Source organism: Dasypus novemcinctus, chromosome 15, assembly GCF_030445035.2.
Source record: "Dasypus novemcinctus isolate mDasNov1 chromosome 15, mDasNov1.1.hap2, whole genome shotgun sequence".
Lineage (NCBI taxonomy): Eukaryota > Metazoa > Chordata > Mammalia > Cingulata > Dasypodidae > Dasypus > Dasypus novemcinctus.
In genome coordinates, this window is record NC_080687.1 from 503,330 (window position 1) to 522,990 (window position 19,661).

At 50.3% G+C, this 19,661-nt stretch overlaps 1 long non-coding RNA gene across 5 annotated transcripts; it reads right to left on the bottom strand.

Annotated features, from left to right (window-relative positions):
* Positions 1–1,226: 1,226 nt before the first annotated feature.
* Positions 1,227–18,265, bottom strand: LOC105746803 (uncharacterized). 5 transcript variants are annotated; one of them, XR_011645774.1, is made up of 4 exons: positions 17,209–18,265; positions 13,823–15,696; positions 12,733–13,643; positions 1,227–2,769 (listed from the first exon to the last, which is right to left on the bottom strand). It is a non-coding gene; the product is annotated as an uncharacterized lncRNA (long non-coding RNA). The 5 variants fall into 5 exon arrangements; XR_009180804.1 differs by lacking the exon at positions 1,227–2,769 and adding an exon at positions 4,118–7,897; XR_009180806.1 differs by lacking the exon at positions 1,227–2,769 and having other exon boundaries at positions 11,617–13,136; positions 13,540–13,643.
* Between the last annotated feature and the right edge of the window lie 1,396 nt (positions 18,266–19,661).

A 19,661-nucleotide genomic window follows, 5' to 3' on the forward strand; every position in this document is an offset into this window, starting at 1 on the left:
CTGTGCCTGGAGCAGGTGATCCAGGGCACGTGGGGGCGAAGGAGTGCCTCCAGGCCAGCGTTTCCCACCTGGACGCAGGGAGACTCACCTGGGGATCTTTACAGGTGCCTTTGCTCGGGACATGGGACTCTGACTCAGCTGAGACCCTGGCCTTGCAAAGTGTGACATCCCCAGGGGATTCTAATCTTGCAGGCAGGGCTGAGACTCGCATACAAAACCTGTTTTATTTCTGACACCTGGAGACTGGGGCCACCTGCATTCAACCGCAAGCTTCGTTAAGGTGAGCTGGAGGCAGACACCTGTCAGGTAGGTTATAGGTCAACACACAAACCTACCACTGGGCAGGTCACAGCAAGAGGTAGGGATCATGGGAGCAGGTGGGCAGCATCAAAACGCAAGCTGAATTCCAGGGTCAGGATAACAGGCGGGTCCGTTCCAGGGCCAAAGAGGCTCTCAGAGAGCAAATGGGCCGGGTTAACTGAGGCCTCGGGGACAAAGCGTGATGTCGTGTCCCGTGTCCTGGGCCATCTGTGGGTGGAGCGGCTCGGCAGGTGTGAAATGCACAGGCAGGGCTGGCCTTGGCAGCAGACAGGTGGAAACCTCGGCCAAAGCCCCCAGCTGACGGAGACGAAATGACAAATAACAGCTGGAGCCTGAGGTGGGGCGCCCTGGAGCAGCGCTGCTTGAACCTCCCGGGTGCATCGCCTGGAGACCTGCCACCTGCTGATGCGACTCCAGGCGGGCGGCGCGAGACCGGCCTTTGATCAGCTTCTGGGCGACGCTCTCTGAGGGCCTTGGGAGCTGCGCTCTGGCGCGCGCTGGGAGGCGGCCCTGCTGTCCTCCCCCTCGCACGCTCGCGGGAATCTGTGGTCCTTCCGGTCCCTGGAGCAAAGTCACCAAGTTCAGGGAGAGCAGGAGGCCGCTCCTCCTGCACCACCCCCCCACGCGCCGTCCCCCTCTCACACGCCTCCCCCTCCTCATGCACCGTCCTCCCTCACGTGCCGCCCCCCTCACGTGCCACCACGCATCTCCCCCTCACGCGCCGTCCCCCCCACGCACATCCCCCCCTCACACGCCTCCCCCCTCCTCACGCACCATCCCCCCTCAAGCGCCCCTCCCCACACACACGCCGTCCCCCCCACACGCACTGCCCCTCCACGCGCCGTTCCCCCTCGTGCTTCCCTCCCCCCACACACACCTCCCCCCCTCATGAACCCCTCCCCACACACACTGTCCCCCTGGCTGAAAAGGCTCCCACGGGCCAGCGAAGCAGCATAAGTCACTCGTCACCGAAGCAAAACGACCCCAGGGAGGTGTGATTCTCTTCTGTGGTAGAATTTCTACACCTGACAGTATTCTTAATACACTTTAATTAAGAGGTTAATCTGTTGTAGAAATTGCTTTTCTCTGAAGCCACCTGAAATCAATTCAAGCTCAATTAGCGCGCTTAGCTATTGTTCATGTGGTTAAAGGTTAGAGAATACATTTTTGCTTGTCAGGAGCCGTCAGAACAGGTTTCGAATGTCGAGATCAGAGGCCGTCTGCATAGCCGAGCGCTCTTAACGGGCGTGCAGAAGCCATTAGAACCGCGGGCAGGTGGGTGGCGCCTGACCTTGGGACGCCGCTGGGAAAGGGTCTGCGGCTGTCCCCGAGTGCCACCAGGCCTGCTCTGCTGAAATTAATTGCTCATTACGTGCTTTCTGAAAGCCTAATATACCCTACTTGATGGAACATAAATTGCAAAAGTAATCTGTAAATTATATAACAAGCCTCAGAATACATTTGCCCTCTGCCTCTTCAGCAGAGATTAAATCTGACAGCTGGTTTCAAAATGATCAAAATTGCTTAACTCCTCCAATAGTTTGGGATGCTCGAGTTTTACAGAGAAAAAGATAATCTATTGCACGGCATGTGCCCAGTGTATAAATTCGAATTAGAGCCCATTTTCCATCCATAAAACAGAGACCTAAAAATAGAGGTCCGAAAAGGCATTTTGGGCTTGCAGGCACTGCTCTATTCAGTTGCTTAGGAAGGTAGGGGGCTGCTATTCAAACTGTGGGTGCCTGTCAGAGGAAAGGAAGCCGTCTTCAATCGCATCCCCTCCAGGGCTGATACGCGCGTCCGCCTCCGACAGCCCGGCCAGCTTGCCAGCACCCCCCACACCTCTGCATTCCCCGACGGGTGCTCTGCCGGCTGTCGGGTTCTCGCCCGTGAACGGTCTCTCCAGGCTTTGTGCTGTCACCACAACGGGCCCGGTTACCAGATCTGTTTATCTGTCTTTTTCAGGGATCAAGACATTCTGCCACAACTGCATACACAATCCATGACATTTTGGTAAAGTCACAGTTTTCCACTAAACTTCTCTTTTCCCCCTGAGAATTGTTGAAAGAATTTTCCTTGGGGATGACACTTGGCATATTTGAAATAAACCCTCCGGGATTTTTCTCGACCACTGTTGGATGGTTAACTGCTGAGTTGAAAAAGACCGTCTGCTCCTGCCCCCTGGGCACAATGAGGGGAGACCACGTTTTTGGAGCCTTGGAAAGCAAAGGTGGAGCGGTTGGCTCAGAGCCGTGCTTGTGTGGGGTCAGTGGCGTGCGGCACTCTTGGCATGCGTGCGGGGGCTCCTGGGAACTGGACTTGGTGCAACGCCCGGGGGTTCAGGTGGAGCTCCGCTGTGGACACAGCACTGACCGTGAAATCCCCGCACACCACCTGACAGCCTGGCTCTGGAGGGTTTCTCAACAGCTCGAAGCCCAATTCCCCCAACTGTAAAATGGGGAGAATAACAGGCATAAGTGCAGCAATGCAGAGGACCCCTGGGGCGTCCCATATTCCCCAGAAGCAGGCGCAGCACCCCAAGGCTTGGAGCACCCCAAGGCTTGGTGGCACCCCAAGGTTTGGTGGCACCCCAGGCCTGGAGCACCCCAGGCTTGGTAGCACCCAGGCTTGGTGGCCATCCTTCCTGAACCTCAGACAGCAATGCCTGATTTGAGAATGTTTTTTCAACCCAGCTTCTGAAATGTTTGGTGTGAAAATTCTTAAGTTCTATCTGATTTTTCATCTCACAGCCCCCTGTGGGACAACTGGAGAGGGAACTGGGGGGCTTCTGGCCAGAGCAGCCTCCAACCTGCAGAGTCAGAGGGTGAGGCGCTGCCAAGCCGGGCCCCGAGACGCCCTGCGCCCCTCCGCGGGGTGGAGTGGGGCGGCGGGCTCACAGCGCCCAGCCTCGTGCCTCCTGACCCTCCGCTGGCAGCACGCACCCCACGGCCACCTGCAGACACATGCAAAGGCCACTTTGCAGAGTCGCGCCCGACTGGTCCATGCCTCTTCTGTTACAGGTTCAGACACAGTCAGCCCTTGAGCTTCGGGCCTTTAAGATTCTAATCCCCTTGTGAACTTGCAAAGCCCCCAAAACTCAGCACATAAGCTCCACTGGACTGAAGAGGTGAGGGCACATTTGGCCACGGAGAAGGGACACGTGGCAGCAGGACCGCGGGATGAAACCAGGCAGGGAAGGGACTGGGTGGGGCCGGGCGGAGGCCAGGCAGCTCTGGACGGAGGCAAGAGGCCGGGCGCAGGCTGGGGGTGCGCTCACCTCCCGCCACTCGCAGCCCCCTCCCTTGGGACCTCGGAACCCCAGGCCTTTGCTCTCTGTTGGGGAACAAAGAATCCTCGGGGCCAAGAGCTCAGAGGAGGACATCCAGAGCGGTGCCTCGCGGCCCCTCTGCAACTAAGTTTAGGAGGGAACCCACACAACTGCTTAGTGCCCCTGGCCTCCTCGCCCTCAGATGCTGAGCGTGTCTTAATGAAAAAGCGGGGGAAGCTGGTTTGGCTCAACAGGTAGAGCGTCCGCCTACCACATGGGAGCTCCAGGGTTCAAACCCAGGGCCTCCTGGCCCATGTGGAGCTGGCCCATGCGCGGTGCTGATGCACGCAAGGAGTGCCGTGCCACGCAGGGGTGTCCCCCTCATATCGGAGCCCCACACACAAGGAGTGCGCCCTGTAAGGAGAGCCGCCCAGTGCGAAAAAAGTGCAGCCTGCCCAGGAATGGCTCCGCACACACGGAGAGCTGACACAGCAAGATGACGCAACAAAAAGAAACACAGATTCCTGGTGCCATCGAGAATGCAAGTGGACATGGAAGAACACACAGTGAATGGACACAGAGAGCAAACAATGGGGGGAAGGGGAAGGGGAGAGAAATAAAAAATAAATCTTTTAAAAAAGGAGAAAGCGGCCGGCGTGCTGCAGCTCCCGGTGCCTGCGTGTCGCCATCTCCAGGTGGAAGCCCCGCGGCTCTGCGCCTGGCCCAGGACCTCACCTGACAGTTCTCAGGCTGAGGAGTCACTGGGAGGGCAGCCGCACCTGCAGCTTAGGCCCCCAGCGGACGCCCAGGAGCCTGGGGCAGGCGCTGTGAGCCCGCGGGGAGGGACTGCAGCGTGGGCTGCGCCACGCGGCTGGGAGCATCAGTTGTGCCCACTCCCTGAGACCCGGGGGCTCTGCGGAGCGTCCACGGTGGAGCAGACGCGTCTCTGTGCCAAGGGCGTCGCTCCTGCTCTGTGGAGAAGACCCAGACGCTCACGTCAACTCCTCCACCGCCCTGGGCGCCACTGCTTTCTGCTGCGTATTCGTCCTTTTACTGAATTAAGCTCTAATTGCAAACACAGTGCATTCAGGGAGTTGTGTGTTACCCTAGGGAATTATTGAAGCCACGGAGGGGATGGGAACCCCGAATTTGTAGCCATTTGGCCAGAAGTGCAGGTGGCCCGGGTCCTGACCGGCAGCTGGGGCCTGCAGCTGCCTAGAGGATGGCCCTGCACCTGCCAGGTCAGCCCCGGTCAGCCCTGGTGGAAGTGAATTGGGTTGAGAGACTTGCCAGCCCTTGCAGTTTCTGATAGAGGTTTCGACACCCCTCACGCCTTCCAGCTCTGACATCCAGGACTTCGGCTCTTTGCTGTGTTATGAGAACTGTGCTCTGGCCTGGCATGTGGGCATATCTCTGAACTTGATAGACTTCCCACGACATTCCAGTGTGTTTGCAATGAGGCCCCTGGTGAGTCCTGTGGGAAGCAACCCTGTAGAAACTGTACTCTAGGGGGCGGTGAACTTGGCCCAGTGGTTAGGACGTCCGTCTATCACATAGGAGGTCCGCGGTTCAAAACCCAGGCCTCCTTGACCCGTGTGGAGCTGGCCCATGCACAGTGCTGATGTGTGCAAAGAGTGCAGCCCCATGCAGGGGTGTCCCCTGCGTAAGGGAGCCCCACGTGCAAGGAGTGCACCCGTAAGGAGAGCCGCCCAGCGCGAAAGAAAGTGCAGCCCGCCCAGGAATCGTGCCACCCACACTTCCCGTGCCGCTGACGACAACAGAAGCGGACAAAGAAACAAGACTCAGCAAATAGACACAGAGAACAGACAACAGGGGGTGGGGGGGTGGGGTGGGAATAAATAAATAAATAAATTTCCTCTGTCAGGTGAATTTGCTGGCATGGAATTCTGGGGTTGGATCATTTTGTCCAAAGAAAAAAGAAAATAGGCCGTTTGCTTCTTTATGTTTTCCCTCCATAAATGTTTCCTACATTCACTGAGTACTTCAGTCAAATCCTCATAAAGGAATGAAAAGTGCTGTAGATGGCATGCAGATATGATGTGAGACTGGTTCTTCACTGATGCTATTGGTATTTTTAAAAAAATAGTTAAAAATACAAAATATGCCCTAATTTCTGTATTTCTAATCTAGCCTTTCTGCATGCATTTGTATGGGTACAATGAAAATTTACATCAGGTTTTTTATTTTGCCTTTCTAACTTTATAAACGTGCTACACAGACTTCATTTTTAATGACTGGCTCCTAATCCATGAAGTGAATATGCCGTTGTGGTAGATTGCAAAAGTGCTTCCAATTCGTCACCTCTCCCCGTTTCTACCTCCCTTGCAATATGCTTTCGCAGCTCCATCAAGAGGTGAAGTGTGTTCTCCCACCCCTGGCACATGGGATGACACTGTGCCTTGCTGTGGCCAATGGAGTATAGCAGAAGTGACCCCTGGTCAAGGTGGGGGAAGACAACGTCCCAGGGCGCTGTGCCCCCACAGCAGCTGGGAACAAACAGCAACAACTGGCAGAAACCTCCCAAAGCTACAGAAGACAGTTAAAGGACTGCAGTATCAGGGCAAGTGCTAAATCAAGAAAAAGGCTGCTTGAAAGCAGAGGGGTTTCATGTGCCCTGGTTGGCCCCTGCCCTACCCCTCACTGGCCCCGCTCCCAGGACGGGTCCCTGGTCCAGTTCTGGAAGGAGTATAATAGCCCTCACATGTCCTGGGAATGCATGGTCTGGCCCTGTCTCGTGGTGGCTGATGGTCTTGGTTTCCCAGAGCTTGACCTGAGCATATAAAGCAGCTCAGGAACCTCCTAGCCGATGCTGGAAGAGCAGGCAGTAAAGTGTCCATAGGACATACTATAGAGTGCCCGGGACTGTGAGGAAATTGATTCCTAGGGATGAGGGGACATTCAGAACCCTGTAAAGTGTGGATTTCCTAGTGCCAAACGTGCATGTCCAAAACAAGATGCAGAAGCAGAAAGGACTGCCTGGGGCTCTTCTCTAAACTCAATCTTTTAGATAAGTCATGAAGAGATGAAGGAGAAGACTCACACAGGTCAATCTGAAAAGACAAGAAAAGGAAAGTGTGTTCTTTATTTTCTTTTCTGTTTTGTTTTTTTCTTTCTTTCTTTTTTTGGCTAGTCCCTGGGTTCAAGGAAAGCTCTGTCATAATACTAGCTGGATACAAGTTATAGGAACAGATGCTTCCAAGTCTAAGTTCCAGCAATAATACATTAAAATATCAAATGTCCAGGTTTCAAAAAAAAGATTACAGAACATACCAAAAAAACCCACAAATGGCCCAAACAAAGAAGAAGATTAAAGCATTAGATACCATCAATGAGGAGGATAAGATCTGGGATATTCCAGGTTCTAAATAGGTTCAAAGAGTTAAAGGAAAATATGGCCAAAGAACTAAAGGAAATCAGGAAAATGGTAGATGAACACAAAGAGAATATTGATAAAGAGATGAAAGTTATGGAAAGGAACCAAACAGGGCTGAAGACCACAGTAACAGAAAGTCCAAGTTTCCTTGAGGGGTCCAACAGCAGACAGCAGATGAGACTTGGCAGAAGAAAGCATCAGTGAATTTGAAGATAAGATGAGTGAAATCATTCAGTCTGAGGAGCAGAAAGAGGAAGGAATGAAGGAAAGAGAACAGAGGTTAAGGAAGCTGTGGGACGTCCTCAAGCATACAAATATAGGCATGTGGGAGTCTAAGAAGGAGAAGAAAAGGGCAGAGAGAATGCTTAAGCAAATAATGCCTGAAAACTTTCTGAATTTAACAAAAGCCATGACTGTACTCATCCAAGATGTTCAACCAACTCCAAACATGGAAAACACAAATAGTCCCACACTGTCATGTTATAGTTAAACTATCAAATGCCAAAGATAGAGAATGCTGAGAGCCACAAGAGAGAATCAATGTATCACATACAAGGGAGTCTCAATGAGATTAAATGCCAATTTCTTATCAGAAACCATGGAGGCAAGAAGGCTGTGGGAGGGCATATTTAAAGTGCTGAATGCAAAAAAAAGCCAGCCAAGAATTTTATATCTGACAAAATTGTCTTTCAAAAATAAGGGAGGAAATAAGACATTCCCAGATAAACAAGAGCTGAACCAGCCCTACAAGAAATGCTAAAGGGAGTTCTTCAGATTAAAAAGAAAAGACTAGACAATTGAGTGAAGCTGCACGAAGAAATAAAGATCTTCAGTAAAGATAAGACATGGGTAAAAATAAGCACCAATACTTCTTTGTTTTTGATTAGTAAGTCCACTGTTTCTTCCTACAACATCTGAAAAGCAAACATGACATCAATAAAGATATAAATCAATGGTTTTGGACTCGTAATGTATAAATACATAATTTGTGACAAGAACTACATAAAGGTGGGGGGACAGAGGGTGTAGGAACACAGTTTGTGCTATTGAAGTTAGGTTGGTATCAAAGCAAACAAGATTGCTATAGATTTAGGATGTCAAACTTAAACCCCGTGCTAACCACAGGACTTGCAATAAACCCCTATTGTAAAAGCCAACCCACTTCTGGTAGACTGCTTTTGGCAGCTGTTAGCAAACTAAAACCAGTGGCGTTAATCACATTCACAACATTGCAGTACCCTCCCCACCATCCATTACAAGAGCTTTCCCTTCACTCTACCCTCATCTTGCATTAATTTCCCACTGCCCCTTCCCCCCACCTCGGGTAAACTGTACTCTACCTTCTGCATCTGAGTTTGCGTATGCTCTGATATTTTCTTTGTGGTCAGAAATTGTCCTAATCAAGGAAAAAGATGTTTCTCTCTCCCTGAAAGTCTGCTCCTGGCAGTCCTGGACCCCTGGGCACAGGGAAGGGACATGTGCATCTACAAGTCTCTGCCTTCTCCTCCAGGTCTGTCTGCTTTCAGCCTCTGGCTTCCTCTCTCCCAGGCTCCACGGCTTTCTCCCTCTGAGCTCCTCTGTGTCCTTTTTTCTCTGTGTCTTTCTGCATATTCATCCCATTTATAAGGACTCCAGTAAGAGGATTAAGGCCCGGGTTTGAGGGGGGCTAGGGATGGGCAGATGGGTAATATTGCCCAAGAAATTGGGGGGAGGGAGGGGCAACATACGAACATAGGAGATTGTCAGGTGTTGGTTGAGAGTAAAATGCTGAGAAAACCTTTTCAAAATATAATTAGGAAAGTTACCTGTTTAAGATACTCAAAGGGGATAATCTGATGCAGGACAGATTCCTAGGGAATATCTGAATGCTCATTTTGCCAGAGTGGGTTATACCATTGGGTAGAGACCCATATAATGAGAGTGAAGGTAGACCCACATCCTGGGGAGGACTAATGCCATCAAATAGAGGGAACTGTATCTCTCAAGAGAAAGGGTGGCTCCCAGGGCATTAGGGCAGTTGAGCAAGTCAAGCCCTCAACACTGTTGCAAGTATCTCTGAACATGACTCCTCAAGAAATGAAGATTGACTGTCACTGTGGGCCCCAAGGGGAGGGGGAAATAGATATTGAATAGATGGAACCAAAGTAAATGTGAGGGCAAAAGAAGTGTTTCACAAGAGTACACAAGGATGGATATAAAATATGTAATATTATACCAAAAACATATAGGGGACAACAGACTAATAATGTAAACCATAATGTAAAACATAGGATAACTAAAAAATTTAGAAAACTGTATAGCCTAAAGTATAAACCACAATGTAAATACAAATGTTACCTTGTTTGAAAGCTATTGTCTCAATATCTGTACATCAGTTTCAGTAAATATGATATGAATAAGTTAAAAGGTTATCGCTGTGGAAGGGAAAAGGTTTTATAATGGATATGTGGGAGTACTATATATTGTATATATGAATTACTGTGCTCTAAGGCTCTTGTGAAGAGAAGCTCAATAATTAGGAAAATAGAAAAGAAAAAGATAGGATGTAGAATTTTTCCAAATCAGTATGTATTCTATATCTAACCTTTAAACTCATCGCTATATTCCATTTTACTAGTAAGGGAACCTGACATTATATTGGGCTTCACTTTTCAGTAAGTTTTGGATCACAGAGTGGTTCAACAATGGCAGTGAAGGAATACTGGTATGGGATGTTATTGACAGGGGACATATGGTTGACAGGGAGTTATACAGGGCATGTGTTCAGGGTGCATGGAAATGTTTGGATATACTCATAGTAGAAACAATTAAAAACAACAGCTGGGGGGGTACTGGGTTCTTGGCGGGGGGGGGTCTCTGTCGTGGTCCCTAGGGGAGCAGCGGCAGTCCCCCAGGTGAAACAGTAAGGACCAGGAAGGAATGACGGTCCAACAGTGAGCCCCTGATACTAATGACTATTCTTGTGAGCCTATACACCTGAAATAAGAACAAGGCCTAGAGCAGCACTGTGACTAAGAGTTCCCTCCTGACAGCCTCCGTGTTACTCAAATGTGGCCAGTCTCAAAGCCAAACTCAGCATGTAAATGCAATGCCTTCCCCCCAGCATGGGACATGACACCAGGGGAGAGCCTCCCTGGCACCGAGGGATCACTACCAAGTACCAGCTGATGATGCAACTAGAAAATGACCTTGAATTAAAGGTTCAACGTGGACCAGCAGAATATCCCTGTCTACATATAATAACAGGAGTTAAAAATGCTGTTTGACCTAAAGTAAGGGGAAAATGGAAAGGACAAATGAGTTCATATGGCTATGAGTCTATAAAAAAGAGTCTGGAGGTTGTCAGAAGGATTGCCCTTATGCACACCTGAGCAGAGTCTCAGAGACAGATAAAGTAGATATAACCCCAGATATTGGTCCTTTTGAGGGCTAAAGAGACCCACAGGTTCTATGGTCATGGCAAATGGCATTCACTGCCATGTCAGTCGGCCCTTCTTTGGAGCTGGTGTTTCTGCGTGATGGAGCTGGACTCAGATGGGATCTCTTTTCACAAGCCTTTCATGCTACTTTACTGGAATTGTAGTTGGTACTGGGGTTTAAGATATATCTAGGGGATTTGAATCTCTGGACTGACAATATGATAGCCAGGCCCTGAGCCTCAACAGACTTCAGCTCCTACACTCTGATTTATTGGACTTACCCCACTCAGCTAACATGGAGTTGAAGAATGTCAACCACCACACCATGGAGCCTAGAGTGCCTACAACTGAAAGCTGGAGGATTGCATCCAGTATCCATGTGGAATCTAAGCCCCCTCTTGACATAGATGTGAATGAACACAACCATTCCAAGGTCCACAGGAAGGAGGAATACAGTAAGGATTAGAGTGGACTTAATGATATCCTATTCATGAACTATTGTGGTTAATAATCGAGAAAATGTGTCATTGGTGTGGAAAAAGTGGCCATGGTGGCTGCTGGGTACGGGGAATGGGAGGAAGAGATGAGATGTGGAGGCATTTTCGGGACTTGGAGTTGTCCTGGGTGGTGCTGCAGGGACAATTGCCGGACATTGTATGTCCTCCCATGGCCCACTGGATGGAACGTGGGAGAGTGTGGGCTATGGTGTGGACCACAGGCCGTGGGGTGCAGCGATACCCAGAGATGTACTCACCAGATACAATGGATGTGTCATGATGATGGCGGAGAGTGTTACTGTGGGGGGAGTGGTGGGGGGCGGGGTGAATGGGGACCTCATATTTTTTGAATGTAATATTTTTTAAAAAATGAATAAATTGAGTAGAATTTGGAAAAAAAAAAAAAAAAAAGACCCATCCTGGGCCATGCCCCACCAAAGTGATCGACTCAAATGGAAGGTCCCACCTGCAGTAGGTTCACACCCACAGGATGGACTAGCTCTGAGGACACCATCTCTCCTGGGACCCATAGAAGCCTCAAACACCACACACTGAACGGGGTGCTTGGGGGGTTTGGCTGGGAAGTTTGTTTCCACAATTTGAAAAAATGGAAACTAAAGAGATAATGACAGTTCAATGCAATACAGAGACTGGACGAGATCTGAGAATGGAGGTGAAAAGGCTGAAAATGACATTATTGGCACATAAAAAATGAAATAAGGAATATAAGCTTTATATCAGCATTAAATTTCTTGAACCTGTTAGTTGCACTTAACGGGATGGCATAAGTGAAAATCCATGTTGGAAGGAAATGTGCATGGCAGTATTAAGTGTTCAAGGAATTTGTGTTTGTACCTGCTCTCAATTTTTCAGAAAATAGATAATTAGGTAGATGCTGGATATAATGACATGACAAAGGTGGTCTAATGTTAAAACTGGTGGGTCTGGATCTCCCGGGTGGGATATGCTCGAGCTCTCTGCATGGGTGTTGTATTATTTTTGCAATTGTCCTGTAAGTTTGAAGTTACTGTCAAAGTAAAAAGTTTTAAAAAAGAAGCCTTGTGGACTTCTGCTTGCCTTTCTGGGACCCTGGAACTCCCACCATGAGGAAAGGCACCGCTAGCCTGTGAGAGGCCGAGAAATGGCGTGGAAAGAGGCGCCAGTCTTCTTGCCATCACAGACCAGCTCCCCAGCCCAATCCCCTGCCAGCCGACCTGCCCTGACCACAGAGGCTGAAGGCGTCTCACTGACACCAGAGCCATGGCCTGCCAGCTGACCTGTGGACTCATGTGCAGAAGCAGGCGTACTGCTTAATGCCAGCGGGTTTGGGAATAGTTAGTTACACAGCAGTAGCTGATCGAAACAGCCATGATTCCCTGAACTATTTCCCTTTATTGTTTATGCACACATTTCCAAGTTTTCTCTATAATAAGACGATGCTTGATGACTACTTGGTGCCAGTGAAGAATGTGTCTATGAGTGTTTTCATTTGATTTATGGAAGGAGACAGATCTATTCTGTGACATCACCAAACTAAGCTACTGAGTGAAATTTTGGGTTCATCTGCACAGAATTACTGTTGTCAAGTAAACCTAAGGTTTTTGTACTACATAATTGCTTTCTATCCCTACATGTGGAGCAGTAATTTGCATTTTCCTTATAGAAACAGCATGTGACCCTACCCGATTTCATACTGGGCGATTCTCAGAGAACGTTGGAAGCTTTTGGAAATTCTTATTTCAGCTGGGCAAACCCTGAACTTTTTAATAGTAGCTCTACTTTGATACAGTGCTATACTTCCTTTTACTGGATAATAAAATCTATGATACTCACCCCATTGCCCTTTTTCTTTGACTAGCAGGAAGCTCAGTCCCAGTTGTTCTCTTCACCGTGATTTCCTTGCATAACTCTTCTCCCCTCTACAGGCTGCACTGAGTCTGGGGGTGTCATGTCCTCAGCATGCCTGGAGGAGGGAAGGGCCTCGAGGAGGGGAAGGGGGGCACAGCAGGCAGAAGTGGGGAATCCACAAGGACCTAAAGAATCATAATTGTGCTGCTGCTGGTGGCTAACGCTTACGGAGTTGCGTTACGGATGGTCAGTTCATCTGCCTCCTCCTCCTTTTTAGACTTAATTATTTGTTCGTTCACAAATTCACACGGAGGGCAGATGCCTGAGGAGGTTGCCTCTTGGTCCACGCTCGTTGGGTACCTTCTGACGGCCAGGCGGCACCTGTAGGCCTGGGGCACGGAGAGCACAGTGCAAAGTTTACATCGCAGTGAGCAGGCCACAGGTGATATACTAGTAGGTATCTGTATATGGCATCATCTTTAAATGCCATTTAAAAAAAGAATCAAGCACAAGAGGGGTAGAGAGCCATAGGAGCAGTGTGGAAAGGGTATAATTCTACAATTAATGCTGCCAGAAAGAGTATAAATGCAAGTGCTGGTCTGAAGTTTAGAAACTGTTGAAGATTTTCTCTGCTTAGAATGAATTCAGATAAATCTCTTTAGGGCAGCAATTCTGAAATTTGGACCCTAAATTGCCGCGAGTCCCCTTGCTGTGCACACACCTTTAGAGACGGTGCCTGGAGGAAGGGAAATAACCGACAGCAGCATTGGCCCCAGAGGTCACCTGTCGTACCTCGGAAGGCGCAGGCCACATCCCACGTCAGCCACAGCGGCGGTGACTCACGGAGCTCGTGCTGTGTTCTCGGCTCCTGTTGTTGTTTCTCCTCCAGCACCTGGCTAATCATTTGTTAGAGCTGGGTTAGACAGGCCAGGCTTCATTAACCCTTTGCCCGCACCCCTCTGGGCGCACCCCGTGGTGACAGCACAGGCTCGGGTCTGGTGCTCGAGGACCACGTCCTTCAAGGAGCCCTTAGCACAAAGCCACAAACGTGCGCCCCTCTCCACAGCAGACTCACCTAAGAGGTCCTCTTTCTACCCTGAAGGTGAATGTAAAACAGCTCTGCAATGAGGCGTTAAGCTGTGCCCCACCATCGGGCCAAGAGAAGGGGCTTCTAGGACTGAAGATGGAGACTAGAGTTCAAAAACGCCCGTCCGCTGACAAAGCCCACTCACACCCGGAGCTTTGGAGATGAAGAGTGGCTGCTAAGACATGCGGACACGAAGGGGGCAGAGTAATGCATAATTCTTTCTCCAGAACTCCCCCACTTCCTCCTGTGGGCGAGGCGCCATGTACAGCCCAGCAGCCCAGAGCCGCCCCTCAGCCTCACCGCTGGGGGCCGCGCTCCCCGGCCCTGGCGTGCTCGTCTCCTTGGGAAGCCCGCCTTCCGCCTGGCCTAGAAGACTCTCTGTCCTCAGACTCAGAAAGGGTGGCGCTCGCAGCCGCCCTCGGCGGATTCCTGACCAGGCTCCAAAGGAAACTTGGGCCAGGCTGAGGTCTTCCCTCACTGGGCGCCACTTGCAGAAACGCTCCCGGCTGGCCGGCAGCACCCCAGCCAGAGAAGCCGACAGCACTTGAAACAGCTTTGGAACTGAAAAGAAGTTTCTTCTTTTCCCTCCTCTCATCACCATCTGGCCAGCTTTTATAAGTCTTACTGCACTATGATTAATTTTTATGCTGTAGATTTCTGCTAATTAATTGTAATTACCAAGAAATTTCAGCACGACCAAATCATGTCTACCCAGAACTGTTCTTTGGGGGACAATCTCGGCATTCTGAAATCAACTGCGTTAAATCATTCATTTATGATGAAGAAACCTGGAACTATTACCCTGGTTTTACAGCTAGTTAGCAACAGAATTGGGATGAAAATACTGCCCTTCCCTTTCCTCGTCCAGGGATGTTTGGACCACATTAGGCTGCCCCAAGAACTAGCTAGAACCAGAAGGAGTCACTCCTCCCTTTTGGGTGGATTCACCAGACCCAGGCTGGACTTGCTCAAATGGCTCGTTGCGTCATCACTTTGCTTTGAACTCCAAGTTCTTTGGACATAGAGTTCTTGTCTGTGTGATCGGGACCAACAAATTATCTGGAAAAAAATCAGTCCAAACACTTAGCTGGTGTGTTGGAGGGAAAGAAAACATGTCTGCATGACTGAGTTTTCAAAGCTGAAGTAAGCAGCTGTTTTGGCATCCCACAGACGTTCAAATCAGGCCCAGACAAACGTGGTCAGAGCTGTGACTGGACCACAGAACTCGATGGACACGGTTGTGCCTCTGCCATAGACACAGGCAGCTTCCTTCTTTGTCCCGCTAGCACGTCACAGACCAGTTCTTGCAAGACTTACTGCGAAGCTTCATGTTGTAGCTCCATCTCCATTCATGTTTTTAACCCACCCCTCCCCAAAATAGGCATGCAGCCAACACTGGCTGGGTTAGGAGGTGACGGGTTTCTATCTGGAGAGCTGAGCAAATGGTGGTACCTGGCAACCTCAGAGGCGCTGAGCAGTCCCATCGGTGAGCTTGGTGGTGTGGTCCACACTTTGCCCACGGCTCAGCCTGCTTCTACTCCCTGATGCTTCTTTCCATTAGCGGCACCTCCATCATCTGGACAGGGCTCTTCCAACGCCTCCTCCCCTTTCGGCAAGTGGCAAGCCTTAGAGATTTTGTCTCCTGGTGGCTCTCTGTGGCCTCTTCAGACCACCCCCATGGCCTCTGCACATGGACTAAGGCAATGACAGTCAAGCTCAGGCACGGCCTCACAGTCCTCCGTCGGCCTTCCTGGACTCCCTGGCCAGGATTTCTGCACGCGTGGCTCAGATTCGCCGCCTCCAGCGCCACTTTGGATGGATCAGACGCGCCTTAGGAATCACAGGCCCTGGAGCCTCGTCACCTGTGAGACAAGTCCAGCAGCATATTCAGACCCGACTCTCCCCAGCGGGCCAGTCTCTGGCCGCTGGGACCTGCCCTGCGGCACTGCGTCTTGCTCCGGAGCGTCTCCCGCAGCCCCCTGTCCTGGGCTGGCCCTTCCTGGGAGGACGTGAATAGCCACGGGAAGCTTACGGCACCAGCCCTGTCCTGGGAGCCATCGGTGGGCGCTGGTGTGAGACCTCCCTCTTGCCTGGCTCCCAGGAGGTCAGTCTCAGGGTCCAGACACACCTGCTCTCTACCTCCTCCCGACCCCCTTGTTCCACCAGCCTCGCCTGGGCTAAGGTGATGCCAGTGACTCCACCTACAGGAGCCTCCGGAACACCTTGGGGCTCTGTTTCTGGCCCCTCCCCACCCTGCAATCAGGATCCAGCACAGACACTTCTTAGCTTAGTTTCCATCATCTTTCAAAGTCTGCTTCCACCCTACCTTACAACAAAAGCTCTCGCATTGAGAGACCATTAGAATCCCCCGAGAAGCCATGTAAGCTGCATGTTTCTGAGCCCTGCTGGGAGCTTCTAGGGGTGGAGACCTGAGCAATTGAAGCCCCTATCCTGTCTAATTCCACACAGGAGAGTTAGCGACCACCCCGAAAACATGCTGAGAGTGGCCGCCAGCAGTTCTTCAGTGTGAATCCATCATCCATCCGTCACCCATCATCTGTGTATTCATTTACAAACAGGCATTTCATCTACAGCAATGCTTTTTTAAAAACTAGATTTGGACATCAGGAGACCAATTAATTAGAACAACACATTACATCTGTTATTAGTGCTGAATAACTGTCTTCTAAAACTAGGCGGTAATCATGCCTCCTTAAGAAAAAAAAAGACTCATGTCTGCCCCACACAGTTGTTTGGAGAAGCTGTGTGATTTACTTGGTCTAGGAGTAGATAAGAAGATGTGAGAAACTCTGCCCTTACCACTTCACGTGGCGATAGGAACAGAAATGCCTCACATAAGCTAGGTGAATGGATTTACTCAGTGACATTTAGCTTTTTTAGTTATGCACTTATCATTTTTAATTTCCAAAGGGGAAAAATAACTTAGTAATTGCACATCTGAAAATGCAACCCTCAAGTCTCTAATATGAATTTTGGTAACTATTCATTAGGGACACAACTCTCAAAGCATAGAGAAAAAATTGTATTGATGTGGCCTACCAGATACCAGGGTGGGAATGTAATGATAGAGTTGTAAACAGGACTTACTTCCCTGGCCTTACGAGGTTCAACGGGTCAAGGTTTACGTGCTAGTGACATGAGGATGACTGTAGTTTCCCAAAGCAAAACGTAAGGAACATGATGGGACATATCATCTCAGAAATCTGAAAGTGAGGGTCTGAAACTGCTGGGAGAATTCAGCTCCAGCCAGACCCATCCGTCCAGGTCCCCAGCCTTGCCGGGTACTTGGGCTGCTGGAGCGGAGCGCGTGTTCTCCTGGTCTAGAACGCTGTCCTGTCTATTGTTTTACTCACCTGAGTGCTCCTCTACGTCCTCCGTGAAGCCCACCTACGCCAGCTTGGTCCATGCTAAACTTCCGGACACTTCCACCTGCTCTCCCCTCTGCCTTGGCACTCAGCAGAGGCCCAGGGGCATTACAAGCCTTTTTACCAGCTGGACCGTTCCCCCAGCTGCACTGCTACACCGTCCTTCTGAGGCCGTGATCATGTCTTCTCTCTCTTTGCGGTTGAGTAGAGTATCTGATCCAAAAATGGGCATTCCTTAAATCTGAAATATGGACGAGAGCTTGTCTTTACTCTCTACTTGGCAAATCTCATTGCTGGCTCATTGCATCACACAGCTCTGAATTCCACTCGTGTCTGTGCCAGCTAGAAGTTCAATGGTTGGTGTGGTCAGGTTCAAAGTTATGCCCCAGGGCAAGGTCCATTTACAACCAGCAGCCTCGAGCTCATGCACCTCCTGGGCAGGAGCATGCCGTCAGCTACAAATTCTTGCCCAGAGGAACGCCAGGCAGGCCAAGCCACGTCCGTGTGTCTGGGCCATGTCCGGCATGTGGGCAGCTGGGCTGTGGCCTCTGTGCAGGGCCAGCAGGTCTGAGTGCCTGTGCCCACAGCGTGGGCCAGCGTCCGGTCTCCATTCCAGTGCTGCCTCAGTCCTCCAGCTCACTGCCACGGCAGGTGGCCCTTGAGCTGAGAACCCTGCCAGGCTGGCCCACGTGCAAATGCTTGGCGGGCGCCTGCCTCGAGGTGTGTCCTGCCCTGGTCTGCGCCTGCACTGAGCCCAGTTCCTGAACCTCAGTAAAGGCTGGCTGGGCCAGGCTGCTGACCAGCTCCCTCTGTGCGAGCCTGAGGGCAGGGCCTGGTCATCTGGTTCCTCAGCAGGCCCCTGGCCCCACCGCCTCTGCGTCCAGCCTCGTCGTGCCTCCACACAGTCCTGCTCTTCGTGCAGAGTGACTCTGTGTGTTTGGTCAGTAGTGGTTCTGGCTGTGCATGGTGGGGGGAGCGGGTGCTGTTTTCTGGACTAATCTCCAGTCATAGGCGGGTCTGGCTTTTCCTCCTTATGTACACAGAATCTTTCTTCTTAAAATAGCAGTACTAATGATGCAGGTCAACACTTGGGTAAATACAGAGCAATTCCACTGAAAGCGTGTGACACTTGGAGTCAGACAGATCTTGGTTTTAATCCTCATTCTATGAGGCAGTTTTTTTCTGTGCTTTCCTCCACACATGGGGCATTCTGCAATAATGTGCAAGCAAAACTGACTCCTCTGCGGTGCTCTGCGCTGCTCTCCTTTTCCTTCTTGGTGAGTTGTTTTCACCTTGAGTAGCCACAGTTGCCTGGGAGGCATCTGTAACCCCCCACTGCCCTCTGTGGTCTCAGGGTCAGGGTCGGGGAAGAGTGAGAACTGGACGGAGTATGGAGCATCCAGTCAGCAAGATGACCTGCGTGGTCTGCTACGTCCTAGTAAATTAAGCCTCTCTGCAAGACCGGGGTGAGTTTCTAAGCACAGTGGCCACCTCTGGCTCTACCAGCGGCCGCGGCCCTGCAGGACCTGGTTTCTATTGCCCTGTGCTGCGTTCCTCCCGCGTCAGACCCTTTGTGCAGCCTTCTGTGCCGGTGATCATTCCTATCGAGAGATGGGGCGATTGCAGCTCACATGGTTAATTCAACCAAGGTCAATAGCACAAAAAGGTCAAAACTGGGATTTGAATCAAAGTCTGCTCCTATCTGCTGTGCTAAACCGCCTCTAAAATGCAGGCAATTCCAAGAGTCAACCATGGCGAGGTCAGCCTGCAAACACTAGAGCCTAATCCTACATCTTTTATTGCCCTCTGGAGACTCGTAAAGGGTTAGCAGAAGGCCTGTTTTAACTAGGACGCTGTAAAATAATGTCAGAGCATCACCTTTTGTCTATTGCCATTCCAGTGTTGAATGAGAGACTACATTTTTACAAGATTGCCTTGGTAATTCATGCTTTATTACTCCTGAAATAGTAGACTACCTCAAATCATCTTGTTGTAATCCAGCATAACTATCTAAAATTAAAATAAGTTCCTGTAGGGTGAGAATATTGATGTGCATCTAAATCTCTTCATTTTGGGTGTGCTGATCAACCGTCACCCAGCTCCCACCCCACAGCTCCCGTCCCACAGCTGTGAGCGCTTGCCACAGAACTGACTGTGCTTTAGCCACAGGATTTAGACTTCCCGGGGGGACACTGAGTGCCCCCCTCTCTCTGGGACAAGCTCGTCAGGCAGTTCTCTTTGCCTTTTGCCTTAGCAGTAATTCTTCAAGTTGTTGACGTGTGCTTGTTTGTTTTGTTTAACTCACTTTGAGTCTGGTGAAAACTATGAAACACACACGAGAATCAAAAGAGACACATCCGCACGAATCCCACGCAGGCTCCCAGGAGAGCTGGTGTCCTTGGACCGAGGTTCTCCAGGCACAGCGCCCAGCGCAGCCGCGT